We start from the raw sequence: 19421 nt of genomic DNA on the forward strand, positions 1-19421 counted from the left end.
AAAGCAAGAGAACAAGGGCAAAACCTCAGAGGCAGAAGTGTTCTGGAATGTTCAAGGAACATCAGGGAGGCTGGTGTAAAATGAAAAAGGGAGAGATTAGTAGGAGAAAAGGATCAAAAAGTTAAGGAGGGGCATCCAATCCCACAGGCCATTATATGGACACTGGCTTTTACTTTGAAGAAGACAGGAAGCACTGGAACATTTTAATCCGTGATTAGCTTCGTCTTACTTTTTAAAAAAATCACTTTGTTGTATTGAAAATAGGTGTTGTAGGGAGGGGCTGTGATGGGAGGTTGAAGCAGGGAGACATGTTAGGAGGCTATTGCAGTAATCCAGGTGACCTGACCAGGGTGATAGCAATAGAAGTGATATAAAGTCATGAGATTTCAGATACACTGTGAGGCTGGATCCAACGGGATTTGCTCACTGAGTGGATGAGGAGGTTATTGGTGACCATAACAAGAAAATTTTTAGTGCATGGAAGGAACAAATGCCTATTTATAGTGGGTTTAAGAGAACTGGGGAGGAAATGAATTAGACACATTACAGACAACGCTTCTGAAAATTTTTGCTTTAAAAACACAGTAGAGGGCTTCCCTGGTGGTGCAGTGGTTGGGAGTCCGCCTGCCGATGCAGGGGACGCGGGTGCATGCCCCGGTCCGGGAGGATCCCACGTGCCGCGGAGTGGCTGGGCCCGTGAGCCATGGCCGCTGAGCCTGCGTGTCCGGAGCCTGTGCTCCTCAACGGGAGAAGCCACAGCGGTGAGAGGCCCGCGAACGGCAAAAAAACCAAACCAAAACAAAAAAACCACAGTAGATGGAGACGAAGTGAGGTCAAGAGAAGGTTGTTTGTTTTACCAAGGAGAAATAACATTTTTTATATTTATGGGAATGATATAGCAAAGAGGGGAAACTGATGGGAGAGAGAGGACATGATAGCAAAAGCAACTGACTAGATGAGAGAGGATGGGAGCTAGTGCTCAACAAAACAGCTGTTCAATTAGGAGCCAAGACAGTGGATCCATAGTGATGATGGGAAGACAAAGGATGTAGGCTGTGATGCTGTAGATGAACAGAAGGAGTCATGTAGTTTTGGAAAATGTCTTCATGTTAACTCATGACATAGGAATCAAGGTTTTCATTGGAGAGTGAGGGTAGTGGAAACAGAGTTGGCCATGTGAAGAAAGAGGTTAGGGTAAGAAGTAGTTATCTACGGAAGAGAGAGAGAGAGAGGGAACTCAATATCCAGGTGTAAGTATCGGAGTAGGTGACTGAGGTTGTTTGAAGGACATTATTGATAGATAGTCAAGGAAATTAGAGTCCAGAATATCATGTCCGGTTATATTGAAATCAGTCAACAAGCATCATAATACCAAGAGTATTATTAAAGACAGTGGGCCAGAGCTAAAATCTTCAAGTTTTGCTATAACTGTTTGATTTGATTTTAAACTTCTGTTTTTATTTTTATTGAACACTCAATCACAATTTCGAAAATGTTTATCTTTTTCCAGTTATCGTCTCGCTTTCTTTTATAGTCCTTTAAATAATTAAGAATGGGGCTTTACTGGGACGAAGTGAGAGAGTGGCATGGACATATATACACTACCAAATGTAAAATAGGTAGCTCGTGGGAAGCAGCCGCATAGCACAGGGAGATCAGCTCGGTGCTTTGTGTCCACCTAGAGGGGTGGGATAGGGAGGGTGGGACGGAGACGCAAGAGAGAGGAGAAATGGGGATATACGTATCTGTATAGCTGATACACTTTGTTATAAAGCAGAAATTAACACATCATTGTAAAGTAATTATACTCCAATAAAGATGTTAAAAAAAAAAAAAAAGAATGGGGCTTTATGGCTAGCCTGTGCCTAGTATGTTAGATGAATTTGTTGAATTATAAAGCATACCTTAGAATGAATCTAAACTTGAAACTGTCACCCAGCAATTTACACCTGCAAAAGAACAATGTCCATAGGCTAGATGAGAAAAAACAAAACAAAACAGTTTTATTTCTTTGACTCACAGTTTTAGAGGAAAGAAAGTTTTAAAAAGATATGGCGGTAAATGTGTACAAATTTAAAATGTTGCATTGAATGAGTTCAGTGACTCCAGCTGGTGAATTTCCAGCTAGAGAAGAATGTTACGTGAAATAGTCAAAAAACAGTCATAAGTGAAATCCATCACAAACCCACCATTTCACATTGGGCCATTAATCTTCAGCAAGATGCCAACTGTGAATCACATGAATATTTGGATGGGAGAGGGCATCATCTATAACACCCAGTGTTAATAGAAAACTGTCAGGCCTACGCTCAATTGCCCTCTGGTGATGGTCATTGATCTGCTCTTATGGCAAGACAAAGACTTATGAATTCTGGACACCGTTCTGAAGCTGGTCTCTACTTACTGACCTTTCAGACACCTGCAGGATATTAATCAATTGATAGCTATTTTTAGTTTCAGATGGTTTAGTCCTTTCCAAATTGGATACTGGGGAAGGGATATATAAGATTAATGAGGGACCTCAGTCGATACTGAAGTGCTGAAAACTAAACAGCAGAACAGAGATAAAATTACTTTGGGCTCTATCTGATGTCTGATCCCTAAAGTGAGAAACCAAGTATAGTAAGATTTATTAATAGTTGAGGACCCCACTGACCAATAGAACTCAAATATCTTCTTTTTGAGGGATCTCAATCTCAACTTAAAGCACAGGGAATTACATATACTGTGAAATTTCTAGAATTAATCTTTAGCCCATACATGGCAATGACTAATTTTGTTTAAAGTAAGCATTTTCATTTGCCATTTTTAGAAAAAGAAATTTAATGTGAAAGAAACTGAGGACAATTTTACAATGTGTGCACACTAAGAGAATCAAACAAAAATTCTCCACATTAGAGGAAAACATAAGAGATTTGGGGAAAGGGAAATTTGGTGAACACTACAAACATGTTTGCATGGGCGGGGACAGGCATAGAGTGGTTTACAAAGCTTGGAACACACGGCGCACCACCCGTTATTTCCATCTGCACTGTAGAAAAAACTCCAAAAATAAAATCACCTGTTGTTCTAACAAAATCTTACCAAAATTGATATAGTAAATAAAATGACCATCATGAATAGCTTTTCTCCAGTTGTGTGTGAGGAGATTGACATTATCTCATGAATATTATATGATGTTATACATTTGTGGTGAAGCAGCCTTAGTCAGTTCTGGCTGCCGGAACAAATTATCATAGACTGGGTGACTTAAACAACAAAGGTTCATTTCTCACAGTTCTGGAGGTTGTAAGTCTGAGATCCCGGTGGCAGCATGGTCAGGTTCCTATGAGAGTGCTCACCTGCATTGCAGATGGCTGACTTCTCATTGTATCCTCACACGGTAGAAAGATGAGTGAGCTAGCTCTTTGGCCTCTTCTTATAAGGGCACTAATTCCATTCATGAGAACTTCATGCTCATGACCTAACCAGCTCTTGAAACCCCTCACCTTCAAACACCATCACACTAGGGATTAGATTCCAACATATGGATGTAAATATTCAGTCTATATCATAGCTGCTGATCCATAAGAGAAAGAGAGATGAAAATGTATTAGAACCAAAGAGAAAATCAGAGGGAAAAATGTGAATTGGAACAAAGCAGCTGGAACAAGAACGTTGATGTTTGTTCCTACATAGAGAGGATAAGGATGAATTGAGTCAACCAAGAAGCAGCTGCTAGAGGAATGGCTTCTGGAGTTTGACCCTGGGTTGAAGGACAAGGAGAAAACTGATTGGGAAGGCTCTTCATGTAAACTAGGTGAGGAGTACCTAGTTCAGTTTTGTTTTGTTTTGCTTTTCATTGAAGCTGAGCTTGTAGGTGCAGAAATAATAGTGTTATTTCAGGTTAGTTGTTGAACTGGGAACCCAGTCAGAAAAGGGCCTTTGTTTTCCACCAAACACTGGTAGCTAAGGGAAGCAGACTAGTGGGACAGAGAATTAAATACATAACAACCAAGAATTCAGAAATCTAGTTTAATCTTTGCAACAATACTATCAAGCTATGCTCTTGCCGACCTGCATATACTTTGAATACCAACATTTTCCCACTTATTCTCCCCTATTCATGAAAAGCTAAGTATATGATATTCCACAAATACTCCTGGGAGTCAGTGAGAGGAGGCTGAGGGTAGATATGGAAAACCACTCTCGTGTTACTTCTCAAAATTTCCTATCTTCATTCTGGATACACAGGGTGATTACACTTCCTTGCCTCCTTAAGGTTAGAAACAGCCATATGACTTTTTTTTGAAAATAGAACGTGAGTACAGGTGATGTGTTCTCCTCTGGGCAGATACATTTATTTGCCTTTGGAGACTTTTCAGAACTCTCTTCCCGGCTACTGCAATCATGCAAGCCTGTACTGACATTGAGATGCAAAGCTGAGCCATTACATGGAGGACAGGAGCCTGGGGGTAGAGAGCACTCACTAGACGTACAGTACACTTTGAACAAGATTTAAACCTTTGTTTTAAGGCCACCGACATCTGGAAGTTGTTTATTGCTGCACCATAACCTAGTCTGTCCTGACTAATACAAGCTCCAACTTTCCTGAAGACTTGGAAGAAACAAAAGAAATGCCTTAATTCTTTGGCATCAAAACTAGGGGACCAATATGTTGACAGGGAGCTCTATGTTAGAATAAAGCAATTTGCAACTTTATCACCAAAGTTTACAATTTTTTATTAGTTCAATATTTTTTAGTAAAGCATAGCGCTCAGTGCAACTATTTACTAAAAGTCGTGTGTCCAGTAAGGTTAGTTAAAAAGCAATGCTCTACTAACTGCATCATGTCATATACTCACCCACCTATACTTAGCAGGTTTTCTTTGAATTGCAAGTCCTTCAAAGGAATGCCAATTTAGCCTATGACCCTAGGAAAATTTCTTCCCTACCTTTTAATTCAGATGTAAAATAGGACTGCATCTGTATCTTCTGCCTTGAATTCATTTCATAGGACTTCTTTTGAAATACTTTTGCTGTAGATCTAGGGTCAAGAGGAAGAGTGGGCAAGATAGTAAATATTTTCTTTGTGGGTCATATGATCTCTGTTGTGACTCCTCAATTCTTTTGTAGCAGGAAAGCTTCCATAGACGATACACAAACCAATAACTATGTCTCTTTACAAAAATAAGCAGCAGGCTGATTTTGACCCATGGGCCATAGTTTGCCAAATCTTGCTTTAGTCATTATTTCCAGTTTAACTCACAACCATATAATTCCATATTATCAGCTATCATTACAGCATATTTTGGGACTATATTAATTAAATCGGCATTCCATCTGACAATTTATCTAATGCTCTCCACAATCATGAAATAAAATACATACCTTATTTATGCTCTGGGTTTAATATTCTTTTTTAAAAAATAATTTCTCACAATACTAGTTCTGTAGGGCTAGATGTAAAAAAAAAAAAGAAACTAAAATAAATGTTATATCTTTGTAGGATATTCAAAAGCCCATTTTTCCCTGATGTTATAGTTTAAATGGACTTTTTAAAAACAGAAACATATTTATTTTTGGTTCCTTACAAATACCAAAAGATAAAAATCTTAGTGAGGTAAAGGAAAGAAAAAGATGATAGTAGCCACTGCAGAACAGAAATAGATCTGTAAAATTGTTTTTCAGAAAATGAAATCATGACTGACATGATCTAACATCTCTTCACTGGGTAAACCCTAGCCCCTGCCAAATTTGGTCTTTGTTTATTAGTTCAGAATAAAATATCACTAACATGCCACATATACAGCAGACTGTTGAAAAGAAAAGGAAGAGAAAGGAAAAAAATACACACATGTATACCTGCATCTCCTAGAAGGAAAACAAAACAATTTTATGTTTTAAATTTCAGTCTCAAATTAATTTCTTTTAATGTGATATATTTTGAATTACTGGGGCAGAGGAGCAAACAAGGAAGGCAGCTATGGCAAATGGATTCAAGCACACAGTAAAATAAGGAAATGAATTATGATAATACCAAAGCCTATCTTTGTCTCCTGCTTCAAATAGCATGTGTGGAGGGGGAGATATATGTATCATACAATAGTACAGAGTCTCAGTGAGCACATCTAGCCCACTAATTAAAATCAATTTTATTGCCTTATAAAAGAGGTATGTATGAACTTTGTCTTTTAATGGACTTGGTTAGTTTTTTCCTGTATATACTTCTGAATATACTGGTCAGTTGGTTTCTAAAGCAAGTGGGATAAGTTCTCCTCTAGACTGCTTTATTGCTCACTCGGGATGTGCGAGCCAGGACAAGACCTTATTGAAAGGGAGGAAAATTGATTGATGCTGACTGGAATGGTTCAGGCATGAAATAGATTGTAGTGTGTCCCTGTGTCCCACCAGAAGGTGCAAGTGCTTCTGTGTTCAAGTGGTTTTGACTGCGGTATAACTGCCTGGTCACTGGAGCTGTCATTGAGACACTGGACTCAGCACTGAACACTGAAAGTCAAGTGGCCAAGAGAAGGTGCATATGGACAGCCTTTAGATTAAAGCTGGCTCTGCCACTACAATCCATATGAGCTTGTACAAGTTATTTAATCTTTCAAAATTTTGCCTTTTTCAACTCCTAGACTGAGCTATATGAAACTGCCAATATTTCACTGTTTTCATCTATGAAATTGACAATTTCATGACTCATCATCTGTGGCCACGTCATTCTATGGCTGTGATTAAATGAAATGTTTCTTTAAACTTATAGGTACAGTATGAGTGCATTTATAATTTTTTTACTTCCTCCGAGTAGAATTATTGATTAAAAGGTATTATTTAATGATAGTTGCAATTAATCACTTTAGTTTATCGGTTTATATAGACAAATTAATAACTGATAATTTAACATTTGTCATTAAAGAAATACAAATTGCACTATAGAATAATCTATTCAGTTGTGTGTATGTAGTCTGTGATCCTGGGATCCTAAAGTTTACTTCGTCACTGGTAGAGCATTTGCCTGTAGTCATACCATCAGGTTGGACATGTTCTGGCCCAGCAATTATGCTCCACTGATATATACTCTTAGTGCACATATTTGATACCTGTATTATTCCAGGTTACCTTGCATTTGTAAAATTAATTTAATGATACTGGCAAATTCTGTCAAGATGTTCCAACAATCTCCTTGTGACCTCCATCTCTGTGAGCAAGCCTCCAGGTGTAGAGGAGAGCTCCACTATTATTTGGAATGGGATCTGTATCTTACACATGCACGCAGCACCAATAAAACCCAGCAGTGTAGCTCTGAAATACCCAAAAGATGTTTGCTTAAAAAATACACATCCATTTATTTTATTTAACTCTTTAACTGAGTGTGTATTTTTACAATATTATAAAACCTGAGGATTTTGATCAATTATTCATTTGATTTGCCTGAAGACTGAATAAACCCAGGGTGAGAATTGAGTGCTTACATAGGGAGAGGACAGAAGCCTAACAGCATAAAATGCTCACTGAGTCTCTAAGGTTATTAAGAAACCTCTAATGGGTAGTTTTAGAACTGAAGAAACAAAGCATACTTCATAATTCATAATGAGATGTGACAGATTTGCTGATAACCTTTATAATTACTATTAAGCTACTTAAGCAATCAGCTTCCACTGGAATGTGGCAAGTGTATTTGAGTATGTGGCTGCAGTGCACCTCCTACTCAGATTTCTCAAAATGTTGTTTAGATACTTTATTAAATTAAGAACACTCAGGAAAACCAGTCAAAGTGGGAAGTACACTTGACCCTTCTCTTTTATATGTGGAGTTTACCGAAGGTGACATCATTGAGAGAGGCTATAAACCTCAACAGTTGCAATCATACACTGATTACAATCTAGACCATATGCTATATATTTTATTGCTCTTTCATTCTCATCTGTTCCATAGACTGCAGATTGTCCTCCTGGAAATAACTGGAGATGTAACCTGAACCTTGATAAATTTTCTGAAGCTTTGAGATCCACTGGAAACTATGCCAAGACCAAAAATCTTGACAAACTTTCAAGAGAAGACAAACGTTCATGGACATAATTTCCCTCCAGACAGCCTCTTCTTGTCTCGTAGGGAGCATTGCCTACCCTTTAGAGTCCCAGTCCCAGTTCTTCCTCGCTCCTTAATCAGCCATTGTCCTGAATGGGTCTTTGGTATCTTTTTTTTTTTTTTTTTGCGGTACACGGGCCTCTCCCTGTCGTGGCCTCTCCCGTTGCGGAGCACAGGCTCCGGACGCGCAGGCTCAGCGGCCATGGCTCACGGGCCCAGCCGCTCGGCGGCATGTGGGATCTTCCCGGAACGGGGCACGAACCCGTGTCCCCTGCATCAGCAGGCGGACTCTCAGCCACTGCGCCACCAGGGAAGCCCTCTATTTTTTAATTTTACACATGATTTCACAATTATTTCATTGTTTAAAATAATGGTAGCTAATAGAATAAAGCACACTTCTCTTGGTAATAATTACATTGTATCTTCAGAAGAAAGTCCAAAAGAGTGACTAATGATGTAAATTTTAAGTACCTTAGTAAACTGATAGGACAAGATATTTACAGGTGGATATCTTGAGGAATTTTCAAGGTACCCTATTGACATGGTCCCATATTTCTGCTTTATGTGAGGTCACTCCTCTTATAAATCAGTCAAGAAGCATTTATTCCATGACCAGTACTAAGCTAGGTGCTGTGGAGCATTACAGTATAAGATAAAGCTCTGCTGAAAAAAATATCTAACTTTCTTTGACCCTTCTAGATATCACAGTGTCATCTGGGAAAGCCCATCTGCTGGAAGAAAATTGCCCAGAAGCCAAGACTTGCAGCTTGCAAAAATCTAAGCAGAGTACAGTGGGAGCCTTTGGTGTTTATCACTGTATAAAAATCCAGCAGAGATCTCATTCAAAAAGCAGAAGTAGTCCAGAATAGCTTCACAGAGAGAAGCTCAAGAAAGAAGGAAGGAAGTGTCACAGAAGAAAAACCTGAACATAAAAATGTGTGTCTTAGGGCTTCCCTGGTGGTGCAGTGGTTGAGAGTCCGCCTGCCGATGCAGGGGACACGGGTTCGTGCCCCGGTCTGGGAAGATCCCACATGCCGCGGAGCGGCTGGGCCCATGAGCCATGGCCGCTGAGCCTGCGCGTCCGGAGCCTGTGCTCCGCAACGGAAGAGGCCACAACAGTGAGAGGCCCGCGTACCGCAAAAAAAAAAAAAAAAAAAAAAAAGAAGTGTCTCTTACCCCAATTCTCAACTCCACAAGTATTTTGTGGAAGGAGCAGTTGAAGAGATTTGGGGGGTGGGGGGAGAATTGTGTTTTCCTCCTTTTTCCAAGAACCACGTGCGGCCACCCTCTTCAGCCTGAGTTTCTGGAGGTAGTTCAGCTTCATGGTCTAAGCCTGAGGAATAGGTACAGCAGTGTGAGTCACTGCCTGAGAAAAATTCTCCCCATTGCTCCTCTCACCTTCTCCCTGACACGCCCCCTCTATAATTAAATTCACGCTAATATGAATAGCAATGAATGGCAGCATGAGGGGGAAAATAATGTAGAAAATGCAGCAACCCGTGGAGTGCACAGCTGTGATCAAAGAGAACTTATTTACCGACAATGAGGTTATGGGCTGATAACATTTCTTGGAACAGAAATGGCAAACAGACCAACATGGGACAAATTGAATCAACAAATGGGTTTTATTTGGTCTGCACAGTGTTAGATTACAAAGTATTTTTTTAACTTTTTGAATTCACTGCAAACTAACTTCACCTAAAAATCAGGATTTCTAGTTCTTTCAAAAATCAAGTGGTCTGGGCTTCCCTGGTGGCACAGTGGTTGAGAGTCCGCCTGTCGATGCAGGGGACACGGGTTCGTGCCCCGGTCCGGGAGGATCCCGCATGCCGCAGAGTGGCTGGGCCTGTGAGCCGTGGCCGCTGAGCCTGCGCGTCTGGAGCCTGTGCTCCGCAACGGGAGAAGCCACAACAGTGAGAGGCCCGAGTACAGCAAAAAAAAAAAAAAAAAAAAAGTCTGATATCCTTTAAAAAAAATAAAAAGTCAAGTGGTCTGACCACCCTAAGCCTGCGTTTCCCCTCCTCACTGCATTGGCTGGAACAGAGTATCAGGCGCCCTCTTAGATCAAGCACATCCTTCCCAAATTGCTGCCAACCCATCCTTCTTATTGGCTCCGTAACCATGCACCACTTTTCTAGCACTTGTAGGTATATGAGGTTAAGCCTCCCAATTGGACCCTTATATGCCTTTGAGCATCATCCAGTGAACCAGCTACTGTCTTGCTTGGGTGTCTCCAAAGGAACTCTGGCTCTAAACCTATAGTCACTGCCTCCCTAGGCTAGCCTCCCCATTGGTGGAGCTTGTCCTAGTCTAGGCACTGGCGTGGGAAGGAACAAGAGAGACAAGTTTTGGTGTTTCTGCACTTGAAGTGCTTAGCTGGTTGGCTTACTACCTGACAACTCGGAATGTGCGGGAGTATGTGCATCGGCCTCCTGTGGGGTAAACCTTTCTCCCATACAGAAAACCTGATTCATGGTATTGATTTTTCTTGAACTGTATGTTTGATGTGTCAGGCACTGACTGCTGGGTTTTACTTAAGTGATGATTATAATAATAACAACTTTTTGAGCACTATTGTCACAGCCATCTCATATGTCTTATCTAATTTAATTTCCCTAGCAAACCTGAAAGGTAACACAGAGAACATCTGTTGTTTTTAGCTGTCCAGGGTCCTTCTGCCTTCTCTTGGTAATAATACCCCTGCTTCCCTTGAGAGAATCTCCCACCACTTTCCAAACCCTATTATGGCAATCTTGGGAGGCTGCAATCACACTGTTCTCCCATAAGCCACAGGGTGGGCATAGGACCCAACCAGGGCCAGCGAAGCTCTGTTGAGATTTGAATATTAGCAGAGTGATGCCAGTGCAGAAAAGAGTTTGGTCAGATTCATCTCCATGGTGCTTCCCAGAAGAGACCATTAGTTCCTAATGTGGATCACAGAACTACCATGGTTCCTGTATTTTCAGATATAAGCACCCTTATCCTTTCAATAAATTTGTCACTTAAATTAGTTGGAGAATCTTTCCATTGCTGTTAACTCCTTGTGTTATTATGAGATAACTGACTTGAAAAAATCAACTGCATTCTTCAGAAGGGCAAATCCATTACATAGTTAGAAAGGCACACAAAACGGGATTAGAACTGTCAATAGTTGAATCCCAAATTGAGCCACTTACTATCTGTTTTAATCCCGAACAAGTTATTTCATTTTCCCTGAAGCTCAGTTTTGTTAGTTGTAAAATGGGGATAGTAATACTATAATGCTCACCTTTCATGACTGTTGTAAAAAATCATTCATACAATACACAAATGATAAGTATTTTTAAATGACTGTAGTGTTAGTTATTTTCATTTATGTTCTTATCATTACATTCATTATTCGAAGATTCATCTAAATAGGGTCAAGTCCTAGCAAGCTTTTCACACAACACAGAGTACTCACAACTATCTAATCACGGCAGGCTTTTCGAAAGGATTTAAACTAGTGTTCACTACTCAGTTTTCATTATATATTTTCCTCCTCGAGTGACAGAAACATTTTTTTCTCATTTCTAATTTTCATGGCCATGGATTTTTATATCTTCCATGGATAAAGAACTGAGCCAGTAAGTATATGACCTGAGAGAATGGTTTATTGAGCGTAGGGCAGTGTTATAATTTCATAAAGAAACTGATAGGCTAAATTAGCATAAATTTTGTCCTAAATTTGATTATGAAGAACATTTGGAGGAGAAAATAATACTTGTTCACATTCTAAACTCAGGGAACAATAAATAAAGAGGGAAGGAAGGAAGGAAGGAAGGAGAGGGAGGGAGGGAGGGAGGGAGGGAGGGAGGAAGAAAGGAGAAGAGGAAAAATAATAAAATAGAAAAGAAATTACTCAAACTGGAACTTTCACAACAGAATAAAATATCAGATTTAGTTAGCAACGTACCCAGTTTAAGATAATAGTGTGATTTACTTTAAAAAGGTAGTTACTTTAGGCTAAACCATCCAAGGTATAATACGTGAATAAGAAGGCTCACAATTTATTTTATTCTTTTCTAAAACCTGGCCTGAAACATTGGGATATTGTGTTCACTTTGGGATATCACATTTTAAGTACACTGATAAGTCAGAGCGTATCCATAGGGATTTTAAAAGAAAATGAGGGTATTTAAATAAAGAAAAGAAGGATTCAGTGACAGAATTTAAGTATATAAAGAGCTGTCATGTAATACACTGTTTACACTATTCATGTGCAGAGAGTAAGGTTAGAGCAAATGAATGGGCTGCTTTAAAGTAGATTTAGACTTTCTGTGACAGTGATTTAGTGATTAGAGCTGCCTTTCTACAGGATGTGAAAGACTGTATTTTCCAAAATGACCAGAGTAATATTAATATTTGTGGTCCCATATACTCCCCAAACCCATATGCTGGTCCCAAACTGCCACTCCCCATCAGGAGGTGGAGTCTATTTCCCCAATCCTTGAATCTGGGCAGGCTTGTGACTGCTCCAACCCATAAAGTAACACTATATGATTTCTGAGGCTAGATTATAAAAAAGATATAGCTTCCATCTGGCTCTACTCGGAGTACTGACCCTCAGAACCCAGCCTCCCCACTGTGAGAAGCCCAGGTCACATAGAGGTCACAAGTAGGTGTTCAGCCCATAGCCCTAGCTGATGTCTTTGCCAACAGCCAGCGTCAACCACCAGATGTGTGAATGAGTGATCCTCCAGGTCACTTCTGCCCCCCACCCTTTGCGTCTTCCAACTGAAGCTACAGACATCCTGGCACAGAGACAAGTCACGTTAAAAGAATACAGAGAAAGAAATATCAACGTTACAGTGAGCCCTGATAGTAAGGCTGCAGAAGCATCAAGTTGCTCAGATGTGCAATTCTTTTCCTTTTCCTTTTCTGTACCCATTTCAAACAGAAATGTATCCTGACACCCTCCACTGCAGTTGCCTGAAGAAATAACAGGAATGCTGTAAAATGAATGAAGCTCATTGCCTCTGTGAGCTCCACATGGGGTTCTGAAGGGCCAGGAGCTTTTTGGGGAGAGATTACTCAAGAAGCGAAATTTTAGGGCATCCAATAAAGAAGTCTCCTTTTGGCTCCCTGACAAGAGTATTTCTAGAGAATTAGGACAAAATGGAACTCTTTTATACAATTTTGATTTGATTTTAAATTTACCCAAACTTAATAAAAATTCTATATTGAGGTTGCCCTGCTGCACCTCTATTTTTTTTAAAAGCAAAACATTGAATTCCAATGAAAAAAATATTTTTATTCAGTTTGAGAGGTTTGGTGTTTATTCTCTTCTATGTAATTGATATTGACTACTGTAGCAAGGTTTACTTTCTTGTTGATAAATCAAAACAATACAACATTTTTCTCAGACATTTAATTAAAAGTAGACATAGTATTCTAAGAGAACATAAAAAAAATGTATCCTCCTGGACAACTGATTCAAGGCTTAAATGCCTGCCTTTGCAGTCATTATTTTCATAATATTTATTTTTAAACCATCGTATCTTTAACTTATTCTTACGAGGGAAAAAGCATGAATTTTAAAATATTAAGTGTTAAAACCTAGTTTACCTCTAAGCATTATATGACTTCAGTCTTTTGAAAATTTTGTTTGAATCACATGGTAAGACTCCTGCCAGTAGAACTTTTGATAATTTTTTTGAATCTTCCTCAGTCAGCTTGGAAAAAAGTCAATATTATATTATAAGTAGTAAAAATAGTTTAAAATTAAGTTTAACATCACAGTCAACAGAAAATTGTTAGGGATCATAGATGAAGAGATAATTTGTGTGAGGAAACAAAAACTACAGAAACTAATGAGTATTTTTTTTGCAACATTTTACTAGTGTGTTTCTGAAATATGTTGGAGATGATTACACACTTTCATTATTAAAGATTTTTAAAATACCTGCACTTCTACTTTACTCTTTTAAATACATGATTACAATTTCTATTCTCTTACTTGATTAAAATCATTTGAAAACCAGTGATCTCTGATGTTAATAATAATCCTGGACTTCCCTGGTGGCTCAGTGGTTAAGAATGGATGCCTGCCAATGCAGGGGACATGGGTTCAATCCCTAGTCCAGGAAGTTTCCACATGCCACGGAGCAACTAAGCCCGTGCTCCACAACTACTAAGCCTGCGCACTAGAGCTCATGTGCCACAACTACTGAGCCTGCGCTCTACAGCCCATGAGCCACAACTACTGAAGGTCTTATGCACTAGAGCCCGTGCTCCGCAACAAGAGAAGCCACCGCAATGAGAAGCCCGCGCACTACAACCAAGAGTAGCCCCCGTTCGCCGCAACTAGAGAAAGCCTGCGTGCAGCAACAAAGACCCAATGCAGCGAAAAATAAATAAAATTAATTAATTAAAAAAAAAAACAAAGACCTGTTTTCTAACACTTTATGTTTATTTCCACTTCTGGAATAACGTGAGTACTATAAATATTTGCTGTTATTGATGCTATGTTATCTCTATAATGAGTATCTGCTGTATATAAGATGGCTCTGAGTTTCTTCCAGAGCAACTCTGAGGTATAAGGAAGACCTTTCTCCTTCTGAAGATAAAATTAATGTCAACCCTAAATAGGAGGTAACAGATTATTTCTTAGACATGCAGGAACAGTAAACTTGCCTAGAAACAGCATTCGATTTAACAAGTGAAGTGAACACAGAAGTAAATTCCTGCAGCTTCTCTATCACTTTCCAAAGGAAATAATCCGAGAGACATGGGCATCTCAGTCATGAAAGGACTTTGCCCAGGCATTGCCATGACCTAGAGGGACTAGCCATCCAGACCTGCCCTTTCCCTTCACTCACCAGACACCCGCATGGTAGTTACTAATGTAAAGCCTCAGGTCTTTGATAGCAGGACACAGCATGTTGTATACACCCCATGATACACAAACTAATTGATATTCTATCACATCTCTATCAGTGAGTTTGTCAACCCAAGTCACATTGTCCCTGATTATGCTGAAATAGTTCAAGGACATGAAACACACTTTAGACTTTGGCAAATTCATCTCTGTAGGATCTCTCACCGGATGACACTCAAAAACAAGTCTACGATTTGTTAAATAAATTTTGGAGATATAGCCTAACAGTTTCTATGGAAAAGTGTGTATAAAGTTACAAATAACTAATTAAAAAAATAACCCTCTTGGGATAATATTTTTAAAGTCGGGAGTTATCTGTATGTATTCTGTAATTTTAGGATTGAATGTTTCTTTTTATGTTCTAATTTTCATGAAACATGGTAGACTCTGGAGAGCGGCTCTGCCTCTGTATTTTTCAGAATATTTCAGTAATAATAACACATTACGGAGGTTCGCAATCTGTCGGATCTGGCACCGCTCCATAGCTTCCCTGGGACACTTGGAAATATGGGGGATGGGGATGACAAGAAAGGAGCTTTCTCTAGGACAACTACTCGAAGATATTACTGGTATCTAGGTCCTGGGGGGTCAGGTATACTAAACATGCGGCAATATTAGGAAAGTCACACATAACAAAGAACTGTCTTGTCGTAAATGCCAATTGTATTTCTGTAGGGAAACATTGCTCCTAGTCTCTTATGATGGAAGGATTGCTGGAGACTTTCTGAGATTATCATTTAAAACAGAAAGATGCTGGAGGTTTAAGTGCATTTACCACAGCTAGATCAGGAAATGGTATGACCAGCTTAACTTTCCATTTCTGTATCATTGTATAGCGGTGTGTGTGTGTGTGTGTGTGTGTGTAGCTGGCTTTGTATGAGTTTCTCTACTCTCCAAAAGACTCTAACATAAAATTTACTGTCTCTCCTTTTTCAGTGGCTGGAACCTGATGACATAGTCCTTGGGTCTGGAGGAAATGAAATAAAGATTCTGTAAACTTTCTAGTTAATTTGAAATATCGAAGTGGCCGAGTCAGATAGCTCATCTTGGCCACAGGAAGTCGCAGCACTGGAAACAAAGTCACGGTCCTAACTCAACTTCATCTGATCATTCTGTGTTCTTCATTATTCACATAACACTTCTTTCTACTAGATTTAATCACCCAAAGGTAACAGTATAGGGGAAACCTCTGAACACCCATGCATTTTCTCAACCAGATTACAAAGCCCAGCATTATATGCATACTTTGCTGATGTAGAAATAGGTTGCCATGCAAATACGGGCTGATCAAATATCAGAGGGAGCTGACCATTGACACAAAGGCATTCATTCCCGGACTACTGCAGCTGGATCTCACAGGCCTGCCCTAGACAAAGACTCTTCAGCTAAAATCCTTTATGAGTGAGGTTGAAACAATCACACAATCAGTGGGCATTACAGCATCCCATCTTTTTAAACTCCGTGACCAAAGATCAGTCCCAACCAGTGAACTTTCTAATTGTTGCAAATGCCATGTAAATGCCCGGCTTGTCCTGCCCAAAGGTTTTCAGGAGATAAAAGTTAATTCAGAAACAAAGTTTTATGGAAGTCAATGAAGTCTTGTTAAGAAACACTATTGAGATTTTTTAATCTCTTGCCAAAATGAAAATAAAGAAAAAGTTAAATTTCTGTCCAACAATCTCAAAATCAGCAAGACAAAGAAAAATAATCCAACCCCCAAAGCCAACAAAAGGTCCATTTACTCTCTGACACCCTGGGTGGACTTTCAAGCCACACTTCTCCAACAATCACTGTATTATGCCCATAGAATAATGCCAACCTGTTGATGTGGGGTTTGTGCAATCAATTTGGAATTCAAATCAGAGTAATTCAGGACAGAATGCTACCCCAACACCAAGTCACTAAGGCTGAGCCAAACATAGAGAAACAAACCAAAAAAGGTCTTCTTTCTAGGAGTAGCGAAAGCAGGAATAAAACTTAATAGAACAAAACCCTGTCCACAATAGCATAACTATGCGGTACAAGAGCATCTTTTCAAAATGAAAGAAAACATGGCACACGTGACTTTCAGGGACTTAAGTGTGATTCTTGATGTCCCTCCTCATATACTGATACTTCACAAAAGAACATATTTGTCTTTATAAACTGTTCTTAAAATCTTGAAACTTGAAATGTCAATGTGATAGAAGCAAGCTGAAGAGTTTTTAAATGTGTCTACATGTTTAAAACATGTTCTGAAACAAAAATATGGATGTGTTTTTAGAATGACAAAAGCGCATAGTCATACCTCCCAACATAACTTCCCCATTACCAAAATGCTTCCTGATATAGGTCATTGTTCCATTGCCTTGAAAGCGCTGGTGATCAGAGCCCACTCTTCTTGGTAAACAGAGTTAAAAACAGTTCAGGAACAAAAGTCATTAGTGAGAGAAGAGGGTATAAGAAAAATATAATTATGTCATTTTTATGAACTCTTTTGAAAGCTTCCCTCACACCATCACAATTTCTCCTAGACACCCCAAATGTCCTCTCCTCTCTTCTCTCTCTCTTTCTCTCACTCTCTCTTTCACTCTTTTTCTCTCTCTCTTTCTTTTTCTGCTCAGAGACACTGTTCCCTGAAACTTCCAAATTCTGTCTGTAGCAAACTTTCAAATTTTAGCAAGTTCATCATACTTTATTTGATTAGGGAAAAAAATTCTGGTAGACCTAAGTTTCTAAATACATTATCAATACAAATACAAATAAAAGGAATAAAATTACAAAAGATTTTTTTCTCTTAAAACTCAGGAAAATAAATATTAATTAGGAAATTTTAAAATGTCTATGGTTATACTTAAATTTGGTGTATATGTAGAGAGAGAGTAAAACAAACCAGTCACATCCCTGTCTATATAGCAAGGCATTCAACTCAGAAGGTGTTTCTATGGATTTCACAGAATGTATTGCATATGAATTATTTATATCTCTTAAAAATTGAAGAAAAATATTGAATTCAGTTTGTGGAATTGACAACAGTTGGACTAACAGGAAATGAAAACGTTTCATTTAACAGCCATGCAACTGATTAAAGTATTACTAGTTCAAGAGAATGATCACTTTGAGATTGATTACTATAACTATTTTTTAAATCAGTCTTTAACTTCTGAGCACTGGAAGCAAAAGATTGCTAATCCTCTACAAATTTGTAAATGCAATGGACAATTGATTTAGCACCAGAGTTCTAGGAATCTAAGGTCTCATAACTTGGTAGTAAATAATTATCTTCTACTTATATAACAATAGTCTCTTCAGTTAATGAGTTATTATCCTACTTCATATTGCAATATTTGGGGTGAAAGTGTGGAAACACAATTCAGTGAAATATAATAAAAAATCAAACAATTGTGAGGCTGTTATATTAAAATATAAAAGGAAGTCAGTTTACTAATAACAATAAGTAGTCTCCCATGAACCACAGAAGGGCAGTCTAACATTGATGAAGTGAAGTTACTCTACCTATATATAACCGAAACCCTTTGTAGATGAACTGCAATTTGTTTCATACCAACTCTGGTCTATGCTTGCCTTTGCTTTTTGCGTGCCAGGCTTCTTGGTCCTTCTTGGTTCCTGGACCTGCTCTGTCTGCGTCCACACAGAGCCTTAATACTCTCCCTTCCTCTACCTGAGCTCTTTCCCAAGGGAATTTTCACTGACACTACCCCTAGGTCAGGATCCCCTATAACAAACTCTCGGAGCACTTTTCTTCCCGAACTTTTCTTTCTCAGCACTACTCACATTTTCACTAAATACTTGATATAGGGAATAATCTATGAGTAGGGAATAATCTTATGTGTAGGCACTGCACATAATGTAAACTCCAAAAGGGACTGAGTTGTATCTAAACCACACACTATTCTGTCCCTCGGATTTAGCAGTGTTTGGCATGTAGGTGTTTTCAATTAGCAATAACTGTACTTCAGATAAACCTCGTCGGCTACGATGCCGCCACGGCACAAAGCCGGCAATAGGCGTTTAACTGAATGAATGGAGTGAATGATTGAAAGAATAAAATGTGCAAAGGACTAACGTGGCTTTTAGAATACCTGGACTTAATAAATTTGGGATAGAGAGGTTCAAAAAGCGAATTATAGCATCCAGTTTTTATAATTTGTCCAGAACATACATATACCGTGTATATGGCCATAGATAATTACATAATTTGATTAGTGCTGGACTGCTAATTTTATGGTCTGAACACAGTTACCAAAAAACTATATTCTCTTACTTTTCCTTTTGTCACTCCTTCTTAACTCATAGTCCTGGTTTTCCATCTGTATTTTTGCTAAACTGTGTTTTCTGAGTGTTCTTTCATTTAAAGATTTGTTTATCCTTTCATTGAGCAAGTACTTATTAACACTTACTATATGTTATCTTAATCAAGATAGTATTTCACAGACTGCTGTAAGCCAAC

This window comes from Stenella coeruleoalba (genome assembly GCF_951394435.1).
Source record: "Stenella coeruleoalba genome assembly, chromosome: 9".
NCBI lineage: Eukaryota > Metazoa > Chordata > Mammalia > Artiodactyla > Delphinidae > Stenella > Stenella coeruleoalba.